Here is a 19,724-nt window from a genome sequence, read left to right as displayed (position 1 = left end):
CTGGGGGTCGAACATTCCATTCAGGGCTCTCTGGCTTCTTTTCGTTTTTGGGGTTTTTTTTTTTTGCGGTACGCGGGCCTCTCATCGCCATGGCCTCTCCCGTTGCGGAGCACAGGCTCCGGACGCACAGGCTCAGAGGCAGTGGCTCATGGGCCCAGCCGCTCCGTGGCATGTGGGATCTTCCCGGACCGGGGCACGAACCCGTGTCCCCCGCATCGTCAGGCGGACTCTCAACCACTGCACCACCAGGGAAGCCCTCCTTTTTTTTTTTTTTTAATTCAACAAACCATTACTTACCATTGACTCTGTTTTGGGCCATGTGCTTGGCACTTGGGGTATTGAGATGAATCAGACATTGACCTAATTACAGGCCCTGAAAGAGCTGGGGCCCTAGTGAGGAAACCCAAGTAAGAAAAAGGACAACAGAGTATGATAAAGCCGGTGTCAGGACCAAGGGAGCACCCCTGTGGGGTGCTGGAAAGGATTTCAGAAAAGGTGTACCCCCAGGTAATGGGGTCTCTCACCACACCAGCGAGGCAGGTAGCTCTGACACACCCCACGTCCTAGCACTTGGCTTAAGGGAGCCTCCCGTCTACCATCCCAAACGAGTCTCTCAGTAACTATGGTTTCTGATCTTATTCTCCAACACTCTCATCTTTGCCAGCTGTATAAACATTTGCGTGAAGCGACCGGGTATAGGTAATTATTCTGGGAACGTAGCAGGCCCGCAGAGGGACATGCGTCCACTTTGGAGCGATGTCTCCCACCTCCGGTGAGAATGGCCCCAGCCAGCAGCTGGGGAGAGCACCGTACTCCTCAGGGCCCATCGCTCGGTAACCGCATCAGCCACGCAAACAAACAGACTCCCTCTGAGTGATCCCTCCAGTGCTCCCCTCCTCTCAATGCCATCGCACCAAAAATAACCACGTCCAGGCCAGGGACAGGGTGGGGACGGGCTTAGCAGGGAAGAAGGCTGCTCAGAAGAGAGGGTTTTCCTCCTTTTGAGAAGCGGCTTTCATCTCCTGCTGGTCGTCCTGATGCCTCCAGTCTGGGGCTGCTGGGAGTGGGATGAGAGAGGGGCTAGCCAGGACTGAGATGGCAGGCTGGGGGCTCCTGGGGACTGGTTCAAAGCCCCACGGCCCTGTGTCCCCTTTCAGGACCTCAAGCATGGTCTCTTGTTTCTGGAAAGTGGGAATGAGGACTTTAAGTGAAGGGAAACCAGTGTTCCTGGAGTACGTGTGTTAGGCCTGTTTGTACGTGTTGTCATTGAACGTGAGCTGGATTGATTACTGCCCATCCGTAGAAGGGGAAACTGAGCCTCAGAGAGGGTTGAGGCCCTTTATGCCCCCAGCTGGGGGGAATCAGAGTCGGAAATTGAGCCTGAGTGTGTTGGAACCCTCAGCCGGGCTTCCCTCCACGGGTCCGCACTTCCTGACTATCGCTAGTGAGTTTGGTCAGAGGTGAGGCGGGGCTGGTGGCCTGAGGGTGCAAACACGAAGAACGCACTCCCTCGCAGGGTCCTGCAAGCATAGGGCAGCACCTCAGAGTGGGGACCCATGGCTTGTGGTGCCCTCGGGCTCCCCTCGCCTCGGCCTGGGAAGCAGCTCCAGGCCTCCCTCCGCTCACACTTTACCTTCACGGGTTTTCTGGACTCTTTCCCAGGGGCGTGAAAAGGGATTATGAATGCAACCATGACACTGAGGACACAGGACAATGCATCTGTAATTTTTCTCCATCAGATTAATCCACGGGGGCCATGAGGAGTCCCACGTCTGTCCCTATAGAGGCCTTTCCCCAGTGCACTGATTCACCTGAGACCCTCATGGCTGTGCAAATAAAAAACAAATGGGTGCAGTGCTAACTCCTCGTCTGTATGAGTTTATTGTTGTCTCTGTGGTGGACACTCCCACGCCCACGTGGTCCTCTCAGAAAGGCCAGACCTGCTGGCAACCCCTTTCCCACACTCCCTCTGTCTCCCCACTTCCTGGGTGAAACAGATATTGAAGAGCCTTCCCTTCCATCTCTGGTTCTATGTTTCTAGGCCAGATCCCTGAAACTGGGCCCCTAGTCAGCGAGGAGGAATAATGGCGCTATGGTTTTCTTGCAGGTGACGTGACTCCCTTCTGGGTCACTAAAGATGTCACATCACTGATGGTGGCCAGTGATAATAACTGCCACCCGCTGAGTGCACACTATCTGCGGGCCCCTTGCAGACACTCTTCCGCCCTGCAGAGGCAGTGCCAGCGCTCAGGCCTGGCAAGAGATGCCATGGTGAAAGCCTTCCTCCTTCTAAGCACCTGCCCACCTGCATTGCTTGAACGGCATTCCTTGATTCTTCGCAATTCCAGGGGACAGGTGTGGCGTCCTGGTGAGCGAGAAAAGCAAGCTGCGGAATAGTACACAAAATAGAACATCCTGATGTTGAACACACATGCAATAACACCACATTTTTTTCTGGCTACGTATGTAAAAGAAGGACACACCCCACCAAGAACGATACTCAGTGACCTCTCACAGGAGGTCACCGGATAGGAGGGGTAGTGGTCGAATGATATTTTAATCTTATCTATAATATTTTTAATTTTCGACAAGGAGCAGGTATCCTGATATCATTTACATAATTAAAATTAATTTTAAAATGAGAGGAACCGGCAAAAAATAAAATGGGTTCTGTGGCAATATTAGGGATGGCAAGTCTGAGAGTAAAACCTCTCTCTGCTGGCTTCTGAGCAGCCTTGGTTACTGCTGAGCCGCTGGGAAAATTAGCTGGTTGTTTTGGTAGTAATTTCTCTGGAGAGCTGAGGTTCCCCAGCATGGGGACTAGAGGACTTTTGTAAAGTATATATTTGTTTACTACCGAAAAGAGTAACATATATTCTCTGTAGACCATTTGCAAACTATAGAAAAGTATAAAAAGGGAAATGAAAATCCCTTGTAATCTGCCCACAGAGTCATAATCACGTTTAACATTTCAACCCAGGAGCTGATGTGGATTTAGACACGCCTGGCGTCACACCCCGCCTCTGCCACTCACTTGCTCTGTGTAAAACTTAGTTCTTAGTTCTTAGAACTGTGAAAGGGGGAAGATAATACCTACATCGCAGGGTGAGGACTAATTAACTGACAGGGCTCTGCTGCACGTTTCAAGGAGCGCTCAGTAAACATAAATACTCACTACCTGGTAGTTGGCAGCATAATGCCTATATATATATATATGTATCTTTTCACCAAATTGGAATCATACAATATATACAGTCTTGTATTTTTTTGCCTTTTTTTGACACTTTAAGATGTGCACTTTTAACATGAGCATTCTTGCGTCCTTGGGGACCTTCTGTGGGGACTCTTGCTATGCTAGGCGGACTTGCAGATCTGGTGGTAAGGACAAGCGCAGTGTCCTGTCCTGCCCCTGCTCTAAAGCCTCCCATGGCTCCCTGCTGCCACTAGAATAAATCGAATCCCCTCTTGATGTCTGGGTCCTTCAGAGTCTGGCCCTACTCTGGCTGCCCTGCCTTCTCCTGTCTGCTTAGCCTTCTCCACTCTGCATCTGTGGGGCCCTTGAGTCATCCTTACACCTCCGAGCATCCTCCCCCTACCGAGAACACTCGTCTTTCTCCTGGCGTCCATCCATTCCCGGTCTCTCCCTAGAGGCCCTGGTCCTCACTGTTCTGGTCACAGTGACCACTCGCCTCGCGCTCTCACTTCCCAGAGTACTGGTGTGAATCAAATGTGCTAGACCTCATTTACTGTTTTGTGATCGTTTTTGTCTCCCGGTTACATTGCGTGTCTCTAATGACTGGATCTCATAACCTACCTCTTTTTTTATTGTAAAAGTTACCTAGCACAGTGCTGAGCACATAGAGCCACCCACCTGCATGTGGTGGGTGTTTCTGCAGATGAGTGACGAGGTGTTTTTTTGGTTGATTGATTTTCCTACCTCAGGAATGTCTCCTGGCTGGGTTAGCTGTCAGCTGTAAACACAGAGACCTTGTTCCATGGCATGCATACCTGTTGTTTTTGTCTTTCCAGCATCCATTCCCCCTTCTTTTCATAACCTTTTCCCATTCTCTGTCCATGTATTTATAAGTGGGGCCCCATCCCAGGTCATAGTGATTGAGACAGGGATGGACGCAGAACTTAACCCAGCCAATGAAGTATTGATACATTCCTGGAACTTCTGCCGGAAGGAAGAAAGGGGGAAACAGTGCTCTTTCTCGGCTGATCTTTTGTTTTTAGGCGATGAGGGATGGGCAACAGCTACCAAATGGAGGAACGCTGCCTGTAAATGGAGCCATTATAGGAAAAAACAGACTTAAGACATACAGGGAGTGTTGGATGTGTTAGTATTAGATGGTGGTGTGAGAACCTTGGACCCAACCAGCCTGCAGCTAAATCCTACTCCTGTGCTTTCAGTTATATGAGCAAAATGCTTTTTTTCCTTAAGCCAGTTTGGCTTAGGTTTTCTGCCACTTATAATTCAAAGACTCTAGACTCAAACACTCCGGTCTCCTGTTCTAAAACTCCTCCCATCTAAGCTCGTTTTCTATAGAAACAGAGCATTTAGAAGCTGTAAGGGGTCCTGGAGTCCAAGTCCCCCCTCCTGGCTCTAACTTCTGTTCCATGATTGCAATTTAGAGGTGAGGATCCTGAGACTTAGAGAGGCCTGACAATTCTCATAAGACCACACAGGGAGCTGAGGATGGAGCTGGGCCCCAGGGTCTCCCAGGACCAGGCTGTGCTCGCCTCCCACGCCGAGAGGATGGTGTGCACGGCCACGCTCCATGGCGGCCACAGGGCTCACGAAGGCACAGCGGTCAGTGTTATCACGGGGGCTCCATGGGCAGCCACAGGGGACCTGAAGTGAGCAAATACACACAGCCTGCTTCCCATATGCCTTCCGAGAAGCCCAAGGGAACACATTCTTATTGCTTCAAAGTATCAGAGGATCTGCTCCTGGTGGAGCCTGGCAGAAAGCTCGCAGTGCCAGGAGTATCCAATAGCGTCAGTTCTGGCTCCTCACGCCTGCCCGTTGAACCGGTAGCCCATAAGCATTATTGTCACATGCCACTGCATACACCTCTCCTGGGCTGGAGCAGTTACCTCAGCAGTGGCAAATCACAAAGTCACCACTTCCTAACTTCCAAGGGCATCAACCACGGAACTCGTTCTTGCTGAACTTGGATGCAGCCTAAGTCTTTCTCAAAGAAGCTCGAGGCAGCCACCACCAATGCCTTGAGCGTTTAAAGTGAGGCCAGGGCTTCCCTGGTGGCGCAGTGGCTGAGAGTCCGCCTGCCGATGCAGGGGTCGCGGGTTCGTGCCCCGGTCCGGGAGGATCCCACATGCTGCGGAGCGACTGGGCCTGTGAGCCATGGCCACTGAGCCTGCGCGTCTGGAGCCTGTGCTCCGCAACGGGAGAGGCCACAACAGTGAGAGGCCCGCGTACCGGAAAAAAACAAACAAACGAACAAAGAAACAAATAAAGTGAGGCCAAACACTTGGTCGTGCTGTTGGAAAGGAATTCTGATTAGGAACATTACATTACCTAGCACAGATGCTCGACACACTATAGACTCTGATATTAGAGCTGGGCAGAGAGTCAAATCAGGAGGTGTTTATATGACCACCACATGTCATAGATCATGAAACGAAGCAGAGTTCAATAGAGGGGCGTGATCAGTCAAAGGTCACCCAGAGGATTAGTGGCAGATATGGATCTAGAACTCCTTCTTTGCCTGTTGATTCAGAGGCATGAGGAACCCAAAAAGCCTGGGATCGCCGTCTTCCCCCCGAGTTCAATGGAATCATTGTTGTGTCTCCTGATGGAAGCATTCCTCCCTTTGGAAATAAGCCCTCTAAGCGAACAGTGCATAATGTCATGGCACCAGGAAGAAAAATTTTTGCTAGAAAATCACAAGTTGTGACAGTGATGGGTAACCCTTCCCATTTCCATGCTTTGACTCCTAGACCCGAGAATCTGGGCAATGAAGAGAAACATGACCACATATTGGATGCTGATTTAGAGCATAGACAGCATCCTGGAGGGCATTGCCCCACCCTGCAAGGTATTGTCTCCAAATCATTCTGCTGCTCTATCAAGCCAGCTGCTTCAGGTAGAAGAGGAACATGGGAAGACCAATGAATTCCACGAGCACAGGCCCACTGCTGCACTTTACTTGCTGAGACGTGAGTTTCTTGATCGAAACGACTCCATAGAACGCCATGACAGTGGTCAAGGCCTTTTGTTAAGTCCTTGAATGGGAACTTTGCCAGAGGCAATGCGTGCCAGCAAGGCAAATCCTTACCCAGTGTAACTGACCATCATAGATTCCAATCCCACCCATCCTTCAGTGCCCAGTTCACGTTCATCTCTACCAGTGAGACTTTAAGAACCTCTCAGACAAATCTGACACTCGTTCATTCCACCAACACTTATTTGGCACCTTCTGGATGCCAGATGCTCTTCTTGGTGCTGGGGAAAGACGTGGTCCCTGCTATGACAGAACTTAGGAAACAGTCAGATGGAATCAATGGGCCCATTTCCTGTGTCCTCACAGCCCAGTGGGCATCGGTTTGACCTCATTGCTGGCAGTTTTCCCTCTGCCACGTGGCAGCTTGCATAATGCTAAGGACATGAGATGTGCTGGGGAACCACTGGGAAAGCTGAAGAGGATGCTTTCGCAGCAGCCACTCCTCTGGATGTGGCCCTCGGGGATTTGGCTTCTCCAGGGAGGGAGCGATGTGAGCGGGGCTGCAGAGAGGGCCTTCCCTGCCGTCTGCTTGCCCGGCCAGGCATCCTTGCCACACTCAGTTCGGCAGAGTCCTTCCACTTGGGCAGGATCTTCCTCCTTTTCTCCAGGACCTGGCCAGCGTCCCCAACTTGAGCGAGTGTGAAAGAGGGCAAAGGAAGCTGTGTGCACTCCTGGCCACCACCAAACCTATTCCCCCATCCCAGCTCCTGGAAAAAGCCTTTCTAATGCCAACCTTGGTTCCTATTCCCCCTACCAACCCTCCACTCCTGTCTCTGAGTGCCCAAGATACATTATTGATTAACATTGGCACTATCCGTCAGATATTGCATAGCCACTGTGTGCCAGGCATTGCCAATTTGTCACCTGATTGAATTATCACAGCAGTCGTAGTGGTGGGTCTGCGTTGGGTTTGCATTCACATTTGGCCCCTGCAGCTTCACCTCGGAGTACAGCAAGCCCACCTGAGCCCTGGCAATGCAGGGGAGGAAGAGGAACGCTAGACGGAGAGCTGGCTCCCAGCTGGATGAGCTTGGGCAAGTCACTTCCCCTTTCTGGCTCTGGGATTTCCAGTCTGAGAAGTGAAATATTTGGGCTGGACGATGCCTGGGTCCCTTCCGTTGTAGCTCATAGATTTTTAGGCACAGCATAAACGCCAAAGCCCTGACTCTCTGCCCACAAGTCTTTGCATGATCAAGAATTTTTGCATTCTGCCAAGAGCACCGATTTCCTTGTGAGTCTGCTTTTGGAACAACTCTGTTTGCTAGGAAGCTTCTCACTGATTCACTCAATGTCTGCACACCTACTTTGTGTGTGTCCACCAAAACTGGCATACTGGCTATTGCAGTAGGCTGCACTTATTGGCCCCTATTCTTCTCTGCTCCCCATATCCACGAACAGGACATACTCATACTCATCACCTTGGGTGCAGCCATTTGACTTGCTTTGGGCAGCAGAGTGGTGGCGCCTGGACCTGGGCTTCCAGAGGCCTGCTTGCATTTTGGCTCCTCTGCCAACATGATGAGACAAATAAGCCCAGGTAGCCCAATGGTCGCAGGAAGAAGATGAGAATCAAGTGACATAGAGCTACTCCCAGCCAACCCAGTCTGGATCACCTGCTTCCAGCCACCCTACAGACACAGGAGCTAAATCAGAGTTTTATTATCAGCTTCCAAGACTCCCTGACTGTGCGCCACTCTGCATTTTATGTGGCCATGGCCGACTGAAACAGACTCTTAGAAAGGTGTTAAGAATCCAGACCTCATCTCTGGATGGGCTTGAGTGGTGATCCCGCCAGTACCTCCCCACGGTCACCAAACCAAGACGTGACGCTGTCTTCTCCTGCACTTTACGCACTCTCGGGGTTGGGGGACTCAGCCCTTCCTGCGGCAGCCTGTGTCACATTTAGAAATACACAGGGGCTGAACTTCTCTACCATGAGTCAAACCCTCTCTTTTAACTTCCACCCATTGACCCTTAGGACCACACAAGATAGATACATCCTCTTTCTTCCCAACAGCCGCTCAGAGGTGTGAGAAGTGCTCTCACGTGTTCCCCAATCTTTGCTTCTTCAGGTTAAACATCCCCCTGCCCACCATCTTCTGCCGCGTCTTGTCCCTGTTCGACAGCCCAGCCCTCTGCCACTCCTGCATCTTCACCAACCTGGGGCGGCTCTGTCTTTCTCCCTTGATCCACATGCCCAGAGAGAAACACAGTAGCTAGAAGGACCTGATCGCAGCAGAGAAGCCCAGGGCCGTCACTGCCCTCCTCCCGACACTACCAACACCCCTGAAGCGGGAGAAGTGGCAGCCCCAGAACACGGTCGCAGCCCCAGCCCCAGCCAGCCCTGGACAAGCCCAAGCCATTCTCACGTGTGCCGTGGCCACACCACGCCCCTGCCCTCCTGAAACCGTGGATTCCCAAGTGTCCCAAGGCATGTGGAACAAAGGAGCGGATGCTCCTCTGAGCGCGCTTGCTGCCTGTGTTGCCAGAAGGGAAGGCTTGCAAGCCGGCCCCGCGGCAGGCAGCGGTGACAGGGATGTCACAGGAGCCCCCGCTCCTGAGAAGTGCGAGGCAGGCCAGGGTCTCTCAGGTCAGTAATACCCAGTTCATCTCAGAGTCTCTCCACTCCTGAACTGGTAGAGAAGCACCCTCTTAGGACCTGCTGGGGCTAGAGAGTTAGGCTGCAATGAGCTGGAACCAGTTTCAAAAAGAAGTTTTCTTCAGGGCAGTCCCTGATATCCACGGCCTCATCATCGATTACTCGGGCACTTGGCCGGAGCACGGCAGTACTGTGAACACGTGCAGGCCCTGGGTGCCTGGAGGTCCGCACGACGCAGGGCACAGACCATTTGGGCCACAAGTGGAGCACAGCCTCGTTTACAGAAAACATTTTTCAGCATCCTGGGCGAGTCCGAGAACCTGTTCCAGGGGTCTGGTAGAACCAGGAACCTGGATGACTGCCTGGGCTGAAGCAGGCCTGCCTGCCCTAGAAACACATCTTAGGTGATCTCGTGCATCTTTGTGGTGGCTGTTTTATTATCCACTATCCAGCTTGGGGGGGGGGGGTGGCTTCTTCTGTGCCGGGGCTGTGTCTGGTAAGATGTCACAGAATCCGAGACTGGAAAGGACGTGAAAGATCATCCGTCCAAGACAGGCTGAACTTTTTTCTATAGCTTGTGTGTCTTACACTCCTCTGGTCAAAGGAAGCCCATTGCCTGCCCCCATTGGCTTACAGTGACCTGAAATTGACTCCCTGTGGCTTCCACCCACTGAGCCCGGCTCTGTCCCCTGCAGTCACGGAAACCAAGTCCCTCCGTCCTTCATAACGAGCCCATCAGTGAAGACACCAACCACAGCCCTCCTTTACCCTCTTCTTCAAGCCAAGTGGCCCCGTTCCCTCTGCACAGTGCTTGTACAGCCGAGTTTCTGGCCCGTCACACCCTGGACTCCCTTTTATGGATGTTTCAAGAGGAAATAACCTCCGTTTGGTGTCCTACCAAGCCTGGTGTGGCAGGTAGACCATTAGACAAGGAAGTGGACCAGCTGGGTTGGTGCAGATGTTCTCTCTTATAACATCCACTCCCTTAAGCCTGTCCATTTACCTGGAAAATGGGATGATGCAGGTGATGTAAGAGACATAAATGTGGAACTGCAGTGCTATTACTGGCATGGGGCTGAGTGCAGTCCCTCACTGTGACTGTATATTGATACCAGTGTTCCATTACTGGTGTTGACAAAGAAGGGCCATCCTTTTGGTACCATTGCCGGGGCAGTGGGGCTGGGGTCAGTCTTGTTATCTGATCCTTCTCAGAGTCAGCTGTGATTCACCCTGTAGACAGATGCAATTGAGGGAGCCAAGACCCAGAGGAAGGGCCTTTACCTAGTGTAGTAGTCAGGGTTCTCCAGAGAAACAGAACCAATAGGAGACAGATGTATATAGAAACAAATATAGGTAGATAGGTAGATAGATAAATATGTAGATAGATAGATAGATAGATACTGATTTATTACAAGGAATTGGCACATATGATTGTAGAGAATTGGCAAGTCCAAAATCTGATGGGCGATACTTCCCTAGTGGCTCAGTGATTAAGAATCCACCTGCCAATGCAGAGGACATGGGTTCAATCCCTGGTCCGGGAAGATCCCACATGCCGCAGAGCAACTAAGCCCATGCACCAGCACTACTGAATCTGCGCTCTAGAGCCCTTGAGCCACAACTACTGAGCCCTTGAGCCACAACTACTGAAGCCCACGCGCCTAGAGCCCATGCTCCACAACAAGAGAAGCCACCGCAATGAGAAGCCTGTGCACCGCAACGAAGAGTAGCCCCGCTCGCCGCAACTAGAGAAAGCCCGCGCACAGCAATGAAGACCAAATGCAGCCTTTAAAAATAATTAATTAATTAATTAATTTAAAAAAATCTGATGGGGGAGGCCTGTGGACACAGGAAAGAGTTGCAGTTGGGGTCCAAAGGCAGCCTGCTGGAGAATTCCTTCTTGCATGGAGGAGGTCAGTTTTTCGTTCCATTGAGGCCTTCACCTGATTGGCTAAGTCCCTCCCACATTATAGAGGGCAACCTACTTTACTCAAAGTCGGCCTCTTTCAATGTACATCTCATTCAAAAATACCCTCACAGAAACATCCAGAATAATGTTTGACCACATATCTGGGCACCCTGGCCCAGCCAAGTTGACACATGAAACTAACCATCCCACCCAGCTAGCTTCTCATCCAAGGACAGGGCACACAGAACGCAGGAGGGACTTGGGATGCGGTCATACTTGGCTGGGATTTTTTTTAAAGGACAAAAAAAAAAAATCCTTCCTCGGACCTCAAGGAGTTTCTCACATTTACATGAACTAAAGACAATGCCTGATGTTCACTGCAGCACTGACTACAATGAAAATGGTTACAAAAATTAGCACAGCCACTCAGCCATCAAAACTGATGTCCTGTGTATGAATACTTAGTTGGGAAGATGTTCATAATATACACATTTTTCAAAAGTTACAATGTATTTTGTGTAATGTGATAATCATTTCTAGTAAAGATACGGATTATATTCAGTAAGGTGTTAACAGCATTCATCTCTAGATATTGGAATTATGGGTCTTTTGCCTTCCTTTCACTGGCATGTACTATATAACTTTCCCATTAAGAGCTGGTGCCAAAGAAAATCTTGCGCCAAAGATCTTGTGCTAAAGAAAACAGTAAATAAATAAAAGATCTTCAGGTAAACAAAATGATTTTTATATAGTCATTTCTGTCATCTAAAAATTTAGAAATCTCCAAAATATATATGGCAGCACCTCCTTTGTCTGAGTTATGTTCCAGCTAAATTTAACTAAACTTTTACCTGCCAGAGCCTGTGGGTTTTGGTGGTGGTGGTGTTATTTTGGTTTAAAAAGTGCTTTTTACTATTTTTGATAAGATTTAAGAAAGCATGTCATAAAAACTAGTAAGTATTGTGCACCTATTATTTCTAGAAGATACTCTATCCTTAGACACTGGCCACAATTAATCCCTTCTCAGTCCTGTTTACAAATAACCATTACTTTTTTTTGCTCTGCTAAAGCCTCTGGGCTCATCTTTGGTTATTTCACAATAATTATGCGTCTGAGGCTCCCTGAAGGAAGAAGCATCTCTTCTCTTCCCTGGAGTCACATGCATAGGCTTTATAACAGTTGTTTCTCACCTGGTTAATGGAGCCTCATCGTGTGTCAGTGTTTCTCAGCCTCGCCACTGCCACCATTCGAGGCTGGATAATTCCTTGTTGTGGTTGCTGCTCTGTGCACGGTATGAAGTTTAGCATCATCTGTGGCCTCTAACCACTAGATCCCAGTAGCAAACTCCAAATCGTGACAACCAAAAATATCTCCAGACATTGCCAAATGTCCCCCCGGGGGCAAAATCGCACCTGGTTGGAAACCACCGCTGTACATCATTAACTACCCACATACTTCAGAACAATAGGGGTTAGAAGGGATGGTCAGATAAGCATCTGGAGGGACAGAAAAAGGCCTTGGCTCGTCTGGTCCCTCCCACACCTCCTCCCCATGCCAGTCTGATTGGATCTGATTGACCCTGTGTCTCTGGAATCCAGCTAGGTGCGCCCCTGCATAGACCCACACTGCCGTGAGCACAGCACCTACCTCCTAGGAGTGTCACTATGAGACAGGCAGCAACCGCACAGAAGCCAGTGGAGAGAGTCTGCTGGAAAGAGGGAGCTACAGGAAGGTGGGGAAGAGGGGAAGGACATTTAAAAAGCCAGAGGAAAATAAAACTGGACAAACAGGTGATGAGGGATGGAGGATGCCTCATGTTGGGCCCAGGCCTCAGCTGGGTCTGGTCCCCTCACAGTTAGCCCATAGGACACTCATAGGACCTTCCTTCACCCCCGTTCCCTGAGAATGGGGCCTGCTATCAGGGAGGTCATTTTAGCCGTACAGGGACTGGGGCAAAAGGAAAGGAAAATGCCCTTCCTGATCTCTTTTAAGTCTGCCTCCGTAACTTTGTGCTGCTTTTAGCCTTGGTGTGAGAAGACTACAGCAGACCCCCATCTGGGGCTGGGGAGATAAGGAAGGGGGTCACGCTTGGAATGTAATCCGTAAAGCTTCGTGGCTCTGAGAGGTGTCCTAGAACCCAGGCTCCAGTTTTTCCCGATTTGTTCAGGTCCTGAGAGTAGCCCATCCTACATATACCATCAGAATATTCTTCCACCAACTTGGAGCTCCCACACCTTCAACGACTCCCTGCTTTCCCAAAGAACATCTCAGTAGCACAGAATGGTCTTTGTACGTGTTTCCTAGGCCTGCCGTAATGCATCCCCACAAACTTGGGGGCTTAAAACAACATATCTGTATTATCTCACCATTCTGGAGGCTAGAAGTCTGAAATCAAGGTGTCAGCAGGGTTGGTTCCTTCTGAAAGTTCTGAGGGAGAATTGTTCCATGCCCCTCTCCCAGCTTCTGGTGGCTGCTGGCTGACCTTGGTGTTCCTTGGCTTGTAGCTACATTGCACCAGTCTCTGCCTCCATCTTCGCTTGGCCTTCTCTGTGTCTGGATTCTTCCCATCTCTTTTCTTACAAGAAAACTTGTCATTGGACTTAGAATCCTACCTGATAATCCAGGATGGTCTCATCTCAAGATTGTTACTTAATTACATCCGCCAAGATGCTTATTCCAAATAAGGTCACATGCTCTGGGTGGACATATCTTTGGGGAGCCCACCATCAATGTCAGTGCAGTCTTCAAGGGCCTCCAGAGTTGGGTTTGCTCAGTTTCATTCATTTGCTCACTTACTGACTCGTTCATTTGGTCAGTTAGTTGGTGAGTTAGTTGATGGGCAATGCTTGGCACTTGGGGAGGGAGAGAGACAGGGTGACCTCTTCTTGGATCTGTCAGCCTGCACATCCCCATCTGGACCAGCCTCCTGCCTGTTTTCCCTGGATACTATTCCTTCCCCACTTCCATCCATGCTCCAGTGCTCAGAGTTCTGAATCCTTGCTACTCTAATAGAGAATGGTATCTTAACATGTCTTTAATTTGCATTTCCCTAGTGCTAACAAAGATGAACACCTTTTCATGTGCCCACTTTCCATCCATATATCTTCTTTCATAAAGCATCTGCTCAAATACTTTGCCCACTTTTTATAGGGTTGTTTCCTTTTCTTTTTTTTAATTTACTTTTGGCTGCGTTGGGTCTTCATTGCTGCACGCGGGCTTTCTCTAGTTGCGGCGAGCGGGGGCTACTCTTCGTTATGGTGCGCAGGCTTCTCATTGCGGTGACTTCTCTTGCTGCGGAGCATGGGCTCTCGGTGCACGGGCTTCAGTAGTTGTGGCACGCGGGCTCAGTAATGTGGCTTGTGGGCTCTAGAGCGTAGGCTCAATAGTTGTGGCACATAGGCTTAGTTGCTCCGCGGCACGTGGGATCTTCCCGGACTAGGGCTTGAACCCGTGTCCCCTGCATCGGCAGGCGGACTCTCAACCACTGCGCCACCAGGGAAGCCCGGCAGGTGGATTCTTAACCAGTGTGCCACCAGGGAAGTCCTAGGGTTGTTTTCTTATTACTGGTTTTTGAAATTCTTTAAATATTCAGCTACAAGACCTTTATATTCTCTCAATCTCTGGCTTATTTTTCACTCTATTAACAGTGCCTTTCAAAAAGCAGAAGTTTTTAATTTTGATGAAGTCCAGTTTATCAATTTGTTATTTCATGATCATAAAATTATTCGTTTAAAACAAGGAAAGCTGAGTGGTTTACAAGATCCAATCGTTTAACATTTATGCAGAACCTACTATGTGCCAAGAACTGTTTGGCTCCATGGGGAAAAGAGTAAAAGACATGATCCCTGGTTTCCAAGTGCTCAGAGCATAGTAGGTGAGGGGAAGTGAGTGCTTATTATATTAGATAGGCATTATCAGTGCTGGAGAGAAGAACAAAGAGGATAATGGAGTTCATAGGAGAAAAGAGAAGGAAAAAAAGATACAGGAGAGTGGAGTCGGCATTTTGAACTAGGTCACGCCCTGAACGACATAGAGAAAATATTTTTTGCTTTTGTTTCTGAAAAGGCCCTCCTGACTATTTGTTTTCCCTTTGAGTGGAGGATGAAATATTGGGCAATATTAAAAATATTTAAGACTTAAAACACGAGAGGTTTGTGTCAAATGTGGAGAAGAGCTTGACCAGAGAGGATGTCAAGAGGGGGGAAACAAGACAGAGAATGAAGAAGAAGAAGAAAAAAAAGGTTTGTAGCAAAGGAATATCAAGGGAAGTCTCTACTCGTAAAATAGAAATTAATGAATTACAGAGCAAGGACATTAAGAAAGATCTTTGAGAGGTTACAGGAAATGGGAGAATTAGGGCAAAGCTGAGCTGTCATGTGGAACATTTTACATAACAAACTACTGGTTAAAGCTAATATAAGCTTTATATTATAAAGGTAAGGGACAGCACGTGCCCAAGAGAGATGAAACGAGAGAGGATATAACACGTGGGATCCAAGCCATGACTCAGTTCAGCTCGCTTCGCTAAGTACCCTGTGCTGCTCTAGGCCAGGCATCCTCTGGAGCTTGTATGTGGACTTGGAATGGAAGCCTCCAGTCCATCATGATTTGGGGGATGGGGAGTGTGCGTTTTTTTTACTGCAATGCCTTAGGGAGCCCTTTTCATGTTGTATTTACTCTGGAAGTTGCTTCATTCAAAACATTAAAAATCAAGGGCTACGAAAATCTTTTCTTCCGCTGTGATGTAGCTCAGAAGCGCAATAGAGTGGAAACGGTGAGAATGACAGAGCAGATTGTGCTCAGAGAGAGAAGTCGCTCCTCGGATGCTCAGTGGACTCTGTTCCAGCATCTGATGGTCAACATGCTGACAGGAGAGTTGAGGACAGCCAGGGTGAGAGAGGCCGAGTTGGTGGAGAATTTCCACCTAAAGTGTAAAATGTGTGTGATCACAGATGAAGACATCGTCTGCATTTGGAATCAAAGCCCAGCCACGACCACTCCAACATGGAACAGCAGGGACCACAGGACAGCGAGGGGTACAGGGGAAGAGAAGATGACACTAAATCAAGATGAGAAGCAGCCAGTGCCATGGCCACCTGAGGTCTTTTGTTTTCCATCTCCGTAGAGTGAGCACCAAAGCTGAGCGGTGTCTCTGTGTTTTGTCAGTGTAATTGAGCGTAAGGTGACAGGTACTTTGTCTCAAGCAGCAACCTCAGTTGTGGCAACAATCTTATTTAGGATTAAACTGCAAATAAACAAAAAGTGAAGTGTAACGGTGACTTACACAAGATAGAAGCTTGTTTATTTTTTATATAAAAGTCTGGGTAGGCCGGCCAATATATATTGCAGCCCACTAGGTCAGGGGCCCAGGGACCTTCTAAATGACCACCTTGCCATCTTGCAGTGTGGCCCTTGCCTTCCTAGTCCAAGGGGGCATTTATGTTCCAGGAGAGAGAAAATGATGGAAAAGAAGGGATGAAGTATTCACACTGGCTCTCCTTAGCAAAGGTCCTGGAAGCTATTACACAACATTGCTGCTAACATCCTATTGGTCAGGACTTAGTCACATGGCCGTGCAAGGGAGGCTGGGAGATGTGGTCCTGGTTCAGGGCAGCCATGCAGTGCACCCTGGTAAACATTCATTCCTATGGGAGAAGGGGACGTGGATTTTGGGTGACAATATCTACCACATTGACCAATCCTTCACAAAGTTGTAAATTAGGGGAAAAGCGGAGGCATTGTAACATATTGAATGACAGGCTAATGGGCAATTGTGGATTCTGGTCCCCAGAGTGGGCACATCAAGTACACAGTTCTCCAGCAGAGGCATCCCAGGAAGGCAAACGGAGAAGTCATAGGACTTACGAGAGTCACAGGACAGTGTTAAAAAAGGAAAAGGGAGAGCAAGTGAAGAATCACGTTCAGGGGCACACGTTTTCTCCTGGAACTCGGGAGCATAATGGGGAAAAAAGCAGCAGTTTGAAAGTCTGCTTTGAAAGAAAAAGGAAATAAGTCAAGAGAGAGGAATGACTGGAGTTGGGGGTGGCATTTGAGGAGCCAAAGGATCGATCCATGATGGCTGGGGTTTTTTGTCTTTTGGTGGTTGGAAAAGACCGCAAATGGAACAAGCTTTTCCTGAATATCTGCTGTGTGCAGGTCTCCTATTGGGACTTTGAGGTGAAGGAAGAGAAACAAAACAGAGCCCCTGCCCTCAGGGAGCTTCCAGTCTCAGAATGTAAACTCACCCACGATGCTTGATAACACTCGAACTCACCCCTGCAAAAATGTCATCTCAGCTTGTAAACAAGGTAGCTGAAATCTTTACCAAGCAAGCGTTGAGTATGTTTAATAGCTCAAGTTCTGGCATCAGACACTGGCTTTCAACCCGACATCTGTCACTTATGAGATGATTCACACTCATCCTGGTTTGCCTGAGACCTCCCCAGTTTAGCACTGAAAGTCCCACATCCTGGGCACCCTAGCTACTTAACTTACAAACTTTGTGTCCTTGGACAAGTTACTTGATCTCTTTGAACTTCAGTTTCTTTAACTGTAAAATGTAAATAATAATAATTCTGACCTATTATACCTGTTGTGATGATTAAATGGGGACGTGTTTAGAGAGTTTAGCAGAGCACTTGGTTCCCCAAGTGTTAATATTATGATTTATTATTACTGTTATTGTAACAGTCATGGATTTGATGGCTTCACATACATTTTACCTGCCTTCTCCTGGATGGTGACTACATGCTGTACTCGAAAAAGTGAAACTGAGTATTTATGATGGTTTCATAATATATTTCTATGAATGGCAAGGAGCAACTGTTATTGAGGAATTTTCTTTTCAAATTTAATATAGATTTCTAATTTGCCTTCTTTCACCTTCTCTGTATACTAATCCTTTTTTTGTTCGTTGTCATGGGGTCTGAAATGAGAATATCCTGTGAACAGTCATGTAAAGCAATTGTCTGAAATGTTATAATAAATTTACTTTTAAAAGGCAAATTCAGGAAAGTTATAGGAACAATAGGGAAAATTTTCTTAGCATTCCTATTTTTATTCATTCCTTCTTTCAACAGATATTTAATTGTGCTATTATTAGTTGTCAAGCAACATGCCAGGTGCTGGGTACACAGACTGAAGAGCCCACGTCCCAGCCCTTAAGGATCTCATGTGGGGAGACGGGCATATAAGAAATGTCCGTCACTATGCAATAAAGACAGAGACGGAAGTACTCCACAGGTTGATGAGAAACCCTCCTCATACTTGGTGGAGTCAGATGGAGTCTCTAAAAGAAGCGAAGGATGAGCTAACCCCTGCATCCCAGGTGGAAGGAGAGGGGGGAAGATCTAGGTAAAAAGCCCCAGAGCCATCCAGGTTCTCTTGGGTTCTGATGACTTGGAAAATGATGGCGACCTTGTTTGCAAATCCATCCACCAAATATTTGCTAAGCACCTAATACATGGATGGTACCATTAAATACCATTTACACACAAGACCCAGACTCTGTCCTTGGAAAGCTTAGGGCTTAGAAGGGGAAATAAGATGTGCACGCAAACCACCAATGCAAGTTATCTGTTACGGACTGAAAGTTTGTGACCTTTCAAAATTCATATGTTGTAGCACTAACCCCAGTATGTATGTATTCAGAGAGGGAGCCTCTAAGGAAGTAATTAATGTTAAATGAGATCGTAATAGTGGGGCTCTGATCCTCTAGGACTAGTGTCCTTATAAGAAGGGATGGCAGAGAGCTCTATTCTTTCTTGCTCTGCCTCTCTCTCTGCATGTATGCACCAGAAAGGAGGAAAGGCCACGTGAGGACAGAATGAGAATGTAGCATCCGTAAGCCAGAATGCAGGCCTTCACGAGAAACCAAATTGGCCAGAACCTTTATCATGGGCTTGTAGCCACTCAAACCGGGAGAAAATACATTTCTGTTGTTTAAGCCACTGAGTCTATGGTATATATATATATTTTTTTATGGTATTTTCATTATGGCAGCCCGAGCAGTCTAAGACAAGCCCCACGGTGTGCCATAAGGGGGAGGAACAAAGTACCATTGAACTGGGGAGGAGGGGAGGTAAGTGCTGACTGGGGGAGCAAGACTTGCTGGAGGACGTGACCTTGAACCGAGGCTTAAACACTTGGAAGCACTTGAAGTTAGGTGAAATTGATAGTGGAAGAACATTCCAGCTAAAGGAAATATTGCAGGCTCAGCCGGCAGTAGGAAAACGCGGACCTTCCATTTGCCGGGAGAGTCTGGTATGTGTAATATGGAAGAGTGTGGGACATGCTGGGTCATGTTGTAAAAGGCTTTGAAAGTCAGAATGAAGACTGTGGGCTTCCTTTAGGGAGCACTGAGGGCTCACTGCCAATTTGGACAAGGGAGTTTCGTTTGGCACTGTGTCTTCAGCGGACTAATCTGGAGATCTCAGAGAGGCTCAGACCTAGAAGCTCTGGCAGGTGAGAGTTAATGAGGGTGCAGCCCAGGGCAACAGCCACGGGAAGGTAGACGAGAGAGAGCCAGAAGGTGGCATCGACCACATTTTGCATCTGTTGGATATGGATGAGAGGAGAGCGAGAAAAATATTCATTATCACCAAGAGTTGAAAACAAAGTATGTTCCTAAAATCATCTTGCTGACTTATCAACTTCCAGATTGCTTACTCCTAGAATGTCTTGAGGATGAGAAAATTTAACATCAGGACACAGGACACTGGCTCTTCCTTTTGTGCCCAGCTGCCACCCAGTTTCGAGCCTGAATGATGAGGCCACTAAAAGGGATCGTGTGACTAAGACTAGAATGAGTTTTGGGACAATGTAATGTTTTCCTTCTGGTCATTTGGGCCTGAGAGTGCACCAAGCCATTGGGAAAGTACCACTATCTCTCCGAGAGGTCGAAGCTGAGAGAGTGGATTCAGAGGTCCAAGGAACTTAGAGGAACACCCTTGTAGATGGAGCAGAAGAC

This window comes from Leucopleurus acutus (genome assembly GCF_964270905.1).
Source record: "Leucopleurus acutus genome assembly, chromosome: 14".
Taxonomy (NCBI): Eukaryota; Metazoa; Chordata; class Mammalia; order Artiodactyla; family Delphinidae; genus Leucopleurus; species Leucopleurus acutus.
The sequence above is the reverse complement of the archived record's forward strand: the minus strand, read 5'-3'. Positions refer to the sequence as shown.